The 6,469-nt window shown below is 31.9% G+C and overlaps 1 pseudogene; it reads left to right on the top strand.

Annotated features, from left to right (window-relative positions):
- The first annotated feature begins 4,250 nt into the window (after window positions 1-4,250).
- LOC140503093 (cofilin-2 pseudogene) lies at window positions 4,251-4,752 on the top strand (annotated as a pseudogene).
- The last annotated feature ends 1,717 nt before the right edge of the window (window positions 4,753-6,469 follow it).

The following is a 6,469-nucleotide window of genomic DNA, read 5'->3' on the forward strand; positions in this document are numbered from 1 at the left end:
TAGCCCCTAAACCCCAAGATATTTGAGAAGTATAAGAGATTTAAACCACATGTATGGGTATGACTCCCCACATGGACAGAGGGAGAAGAAAAGGAGGAGAGGAGAGCAAAGAAGAAGCAGAGACACTTGAAATCTAATTGGAATTAGTCAAATGAAAAAAGTTATTACCCAAACATAAGTTGGGTAAAGAAATACACTTCATTCATCAAGGAAATAAGAGGAAAAAGGAAGAAGGAGAGGGGAAAATAAGGTGGAGCGTGAATTAAGGGAGGGATTGGTCCTAAACAAAATAATTCCTAACTAAAGTGGGTGGTTGTAAGGAAGAGGTTAAAATAAAAGGAAGAAAAGATAGTAAAAACAGTTGATTGGGCTCTGAGTGAAGGCAACATTAGAGGGGCAGATAAGCAGAAGCAGATTATATCAAATTTAGGTAGGTCAAAGCATCATAGAAACATTCAATAATTTCATTAAAGATAATTAGTAAGATAATGAGTAACATGCCAAAATTTTGGGGATGCGGCCAAAGTAAAACAGATATCACTAAACAATTTATGAATAAAAGAAAGAGCAGATCAATGAAATGGACATGAAAGCCATGTAAAATTATCCACAGATAGGTGACACAGTGGACTGCGCCTTGGGCGTAGAGTCAGGAGGATCTCAGTTCCAATCCAGCCTCAGACACTTACTAGTTATGTGATTCTGGACAAATCACATTTCACCTTTCTTTGCCTTAGTCTTTTAATCTGTAAAATGAGGACCTACCTCCCAAAGTTATTGTGAGAATTAAGTAAGGTAAAATGGTTTGCAGAATTCAAAACCTTATATTAATGTTAGTTATTGAATGAACAGCATTTATGTCTTACAAAATCAAGGAAGAGAAAAAATGGCAAATTCCACTTAAAATAACTAGAGAGATTATAAAGTTCTTGGGCACTTTTTTTTTTTTTTGCCAAGACATACACAGGAACTATATGAGTACAACTATAAAATTTTCCACACAAGTAAAGACAGATTAAAAATAATTGGACAAATTGTTCATGGGTGTTCTGAGCCAATATAATAAAAAGAAAATCCTACCTAAATTAATGTACTTATTCAGTAGGAAATCAAATAAAATTACCAAAAGGATTAAATAAAGGATTTATAGAGCCAAAAAAATAAAAACAAAATTCACTTGAAGGAGGAAAAAGCCAAGAATCTCAAGGGAAATAATGAAAAAAGCAGGAAGAAAGGGGCCCTATCAGTACCGGACATTAAATTATACTAGAAAGTGGTAATCATCAAAATAGTTTGGTACTAGTTGAGAAATTGAGAAGTTGATCAGTGGAACAAGTGAAGTACATAATTCATACAAGCAAATGATAATGGTAGCTTAGTGTTTAATAAACACCAACATCTCAGCTATCAAGGTGAATACAGACCGTCATCTCACTTTATATACCAATGTAAGCTCCAAATGAATATATGATTTAGATATGAAAAAAAATTAGAGGAATAATGCAGGAAATACCTGTCAGATCTGTAAATAGGAGAAGAGTTTATGACCAAAAAAAAGAGAGGATAGCAGAAGGTAAAATGGACAATTTTAAATATGTAAAATTACAAAAGTTTTTACACAAACAAAACCAATGCAATTAAAGTTTGAAGAGAAGCACATGCATGGAGAAAATGCCTGGCAATGAATCTCTCTGATAAAGGTCTCATTTCTAAAATATATAGCTAACTGAAGTTATGCTGCTTCACTCTCTCTCTCTCTCATATATATATATACATATATAAGTATATGTATATATATATTTTAAACAAGGGTTTTGTCTTGCTTTTTCAGTGCTCATGGAGGAGTTGGAAGGGAGAGAAAGAATATTTTTGTTGATTTAAAAATAAAATTTATTATAAAAAAAAAATCCCAAAGGTGGTTCTCAAGGCAAAATGCTTTCCACACTCAGAGAAAGAAATATGGAAGTCACTCACAAAATGTAGCAGATCATGTTTGTGTATGTGTATGTGTTTGTGTATCATGTTCTGATTTGTTATACGATTTCTTTCATTTATTTTAGTCTGACTACATAGCATGACTATAGTGAAAATATACTCAATAGGAAAGTATATGTAGAATCTATACAGAATTGTATGCAGTCGTGGGGAGGGAGGGGGGTAGTGGGGGTTAGGTGGGGAGGGATAAAATCTCAATTGTATGACAGTGATTGTTAAACATTAACAAATAATAAAAATTAAAAAAAAAAGAAACAAAAAAAATAAAATTTAATTTAAAAAAGCATTCTAATTCCAAAGAATAGATAAGAAGGATCATAAAGGTGTGTGTTTTTTTTAAATGAATAGATGTGTTCTGACTTCCTTAGCTTTTTTGGCTTTAGTTTTATTAACTGATAGACAAATACCCAGTATACTTGTCCTTTTAAAGGAAAGGGTGGTGCTGGTGTGCCATTAACATTAGTGTATTCCCCTTTCACTACTCCTCCTTGCACATAAGGCCAAATGTTTGAGATTTTTTTCTGTCACCAAGAGACACCTTGCCCAAGAGATTTAAGTATCCTCCTTTGGTGATGAGAAGATGGTTTATTTAACAAATTCTAGGGAATCAACAAATAAAGATACTTTAATCTCTTTTTGGCCTATCTTTACACCTTTAATTACTCTCTCTTTCTCTCTTTGTCTCTCTCCCTCCCTCTTATCCTCTCTCTCTCCCCCCCCATTCCTAGAATTTCTAGAGTTATGGCAAGTAACATAAAGGGGAGAGTTGGCATCTTCACCTAATTCCTGCATTTATCAGAATATTTCTAGTATATCCTCATTGCATAGCTTGCTTCTGTTTTTAGATAGATACTTTTTATGGCCCTAAAAAAGGTCCCGCTCAGCCTATACTTTTTTTTTTATAACAAATTACTCTTTTTTATTAAAGAATTTTTCTGCATCTATTGAAATAATCATGTATTTAGGGATGTTTTTGTTTTTAACATGATTATCTTGATTGTTTGACCATCCTTGCTCCCTTGGTATAAATATGGTTTAGTCATAGTGAATACTTTCTTGGATAAGTTGCTGTGATGTCTTTGTAATTTATTTTAAAAAACTTGAAACAGCATTCATTAATGATATTGACAAATAATTTTCCTTTTTTTTTTTTTTTACATCATTCATTGGTTTAAATATTAGGACTATATTTTCCTTATAAAAGAAATCTGCTAGAGTGCTTTGTCAATTTTTGAGAATACTTTGTGTAGTATTTAATATTAAATGTTCTTCAAAACTAAATAGAATTTTGTGAATCCATCAGGACCAGGAGATTGTCCCTTTCCTTTATAGTTAATTCTCTTTCCTTTTCTGAGATAGTATCCATATCCAAGATTTCTTTTTAATTTTCTGTGTGTTTGGACATATTTCTTTTTTTTGTATTTCTTTTTTTTTTTTTACTACATGTTTCATTTATTTTTTGTGTAATTTTTTATTTCTTTTATTTTTGTGTGATTTTTACCTTGATTAAACATTAGATAATTTGAAAAAAAAGGAAAAAAAATCAAATCAAATAATGAGAAAGAACTTATACCAATTAAAAAGGAAATAAAGGATGTTATTAGAAACTAATTTTTAAAGAAATTATATACCAATAAAATTGATGATGTAAATGAAATATCCACAAATAAAAAATGTCCAGAATAATAGAGCATTCAGATAACAATAAGAAAGAATCTAAATAACAGTATTTGAAGGAGAAATTGAACAATAAAATTCCTACAGAAAAAATTCCCAATACCAAAAACATCTCCAAGCAAATTGTACCAAACATTTAGCATTTGATATTATGCATTTTTTTTTGCAAAAATAACTCAAGATGGGAACTTACCAAATATTTTCTATGAAGTAGATATCAAAACTGATACCTAAACTGCAGAGAAAGCAAATTAAAGATCTACATTTCTAAGGAAGAGAGATATAGATCTATATCTTGAGTGAATATCTTTGCAAAAATATTGAATAAAATATTAAGAGAGGACATGGCAACATTAACATTTCATACAGACATAGTTGGATAAGCATAACAGACCAAATTAAAATTCACATTGAAAATAAATGATTATATAAGTAGATGCAAAAAATATTTTGATGAAATACAATACTCCTTTATGTCAAAATCATTAATTTGCATTAGAATATCCTCCTTTCTTCCTCCTTTCTCCAGTGTTGCTAAATGAGAATTCACCATCACAGTCTTTACCATTCTGGGAACCATGGCTTTTGGAATATCTATGAATGATGAAATATTCAAAGTTTCCAATGGCATGAAAGTAAGGAAATCTTGTATACAACAGGAGATTTAAAAAAAGATTTAAAAAGCTTCTCTTACGTTTTAGTGAAGACAAAACAAATAATTGTAGAAGAAGTAAAGCAAATCTTAGTGGGTGACATTTGTGATAGTGTAAAGGACCCCTACACATCTTTTGAGAAGTTGTTACCTCTGAATGACTGTAGTTATTATTTGTATGATTCCACATGTAAGAAACGGAGCCTAAGAAAACAGGACACTATTTATTTTCTGGACTTCTGAGTGTGCACCTTTGAAAAACAAGATGATTTATGCTAGTTCTAAAGATGCCATTAAAAAGAAATGTATAGGTATTAAACATGATGAATGACAAGGAAATGGCTTAGATGATATTAAGAATTATTTAACTCTTAGAGAAAAATTGGTTAGGCAAAATAGTAGTTTCACTTGAAGGAAGACCTTTATAAAATGATAGTGAAGTGCCTTCTAGAAATAGCTCCCATTTCTACATCTTCATCCGTTGGAGTAGTATTAGATTTTCACCTCCTTTCATACATTCTCAGAATACGTAAAGGTGATGTCATTAATTTGAGCAGCCTACAACTGATTTCCATTACACTGTTTCATCCTGGTTGTTCTACAGAGAACCCAAGGAATGCCTTAACATCACATTTTAGCCCAAACCAATGGCATATACATCCATTGCAGAACTAAGATGAATATGATAGTCAATATGAATAACTTAGAAAACTGTAACTGGTTAGATGATTGAATGCTTTGCAAGTATGATCTACTGGTCAGATGCTAAGCTTCATTCAATACTATTTATATTTTTACTTGATTACAGTTCCTGAGGTTCTTGTGCTTTATTCACCTAACCTGCCTTTAACACTAATTTGTCTAGTTTAAATTAGAGGATCCTGAGATACCTATTCTGCCACCCATTTATGTTTGTATATTCTTCTTGTGTAACCCAATCATGGGACATTAAGTTTCTCCTCTTTCTTCTTCATTCCTTCACTAATGTGTTCTTTCCCCCTTTCCTTTCTTTTCTTAAAGCCAATAAATTGGATGAAAACTACATTTTTCAAAGGCAGTCACCTCTTCTCCTGTAAGTACTTCATCCCTCTTTAGTCTTTTCCAGTTGCTCTAATGCCAGCAACTGGCAGATCGGAGGCACGGCGGTTATAAAAAAGAAAGAGATAACAGCAGCTGGGATTAGGAGAGCCTGTACCATCTGTACATGACTGGTACATGACTGATTACTAGTACATGATCTGAGGGTCAAGTTTATATATTCTCTCAAGGAAACAAGGTTATTCCCATGAGGACATTTTTAGTTTACTCTTTTACTTCCTTATCTTAGTTCCTTCTGTGTAACAACCTCAGGGTACACAATCAAGGTCAGGATGATCTCATCCTTCCTATCAGGAGTGGGATGGTGACCCAATTTCCTGAGAACATCAGCCTTTACCCTAGTACAAGTCCCAAGTACCTCACATTCCTGACTCCATCAGTACTGGCTCTCTATACTCAAATGTATTTGTTTTTTATATTTCTGTTGCTTCCTGTATTTGCATTTCAAAGTTTCTACTCAGTGCTGGGCTATTTATTGGGGATGCTTGAAAAGACCTTTATTATGACAGAATAAAGGTAATTATTTTCCCAATAAGATTGTATTCAGTCTTCCAGCTTAAGTTTTGGTTGCCAGCCTTTATCTTTTATCTCTTAGAATATTGAATACCAAGATGTTTTCTTCTTTATGGAAATTGCAAAATAATCTTGCTTGATTCCTGGAAACTCTGAAGAGCTTTATTATTTACTCATTTATTATACTTATTTATTGATGATATTATTGTTGAGTCTTTTTAAATTGAGATTTCTTTTACAAAGTGATTGGTGGACTTTTTACATTTGACTTCTGGTTTTGGATAGATATGGCAATTTTTTTTTATGATTTCAAGGCTTTTTTTTTGTTTGGTGAGGGCTTTCAGGGTGCCTAATAACTCTTAAATGATTACCTCTTAATATATTTTCCGGATCAAATATTTTGATTGTAGATACCTTACTTTTTCTTTCATTTTAAAGACTTTGTCTTAATATTTCTTGTTGTCTCATAGAATCATTAAGTTTTGATTGCACTATTCTATTTTTCAGGAAATTTAATATTTGGTTAAGTTTTTC

Source organism: Notamacropus eugenii, chromosome 5 (assembly GCF_028372415.1).
Source record: "Notamacropus eugenii isolate mMacEug1 chromosome 5, mMacEug1.pri_v2, whole genome shotgun sequence".
In the NCBI taxonomy this organism is placed as follows: domain Eukaryota; kingdom Metazoa; phylum Chordata; class Mammalia; order Diprotodontia; family Macropodidae; genus Notamacropus; species Notamacropus eugenii.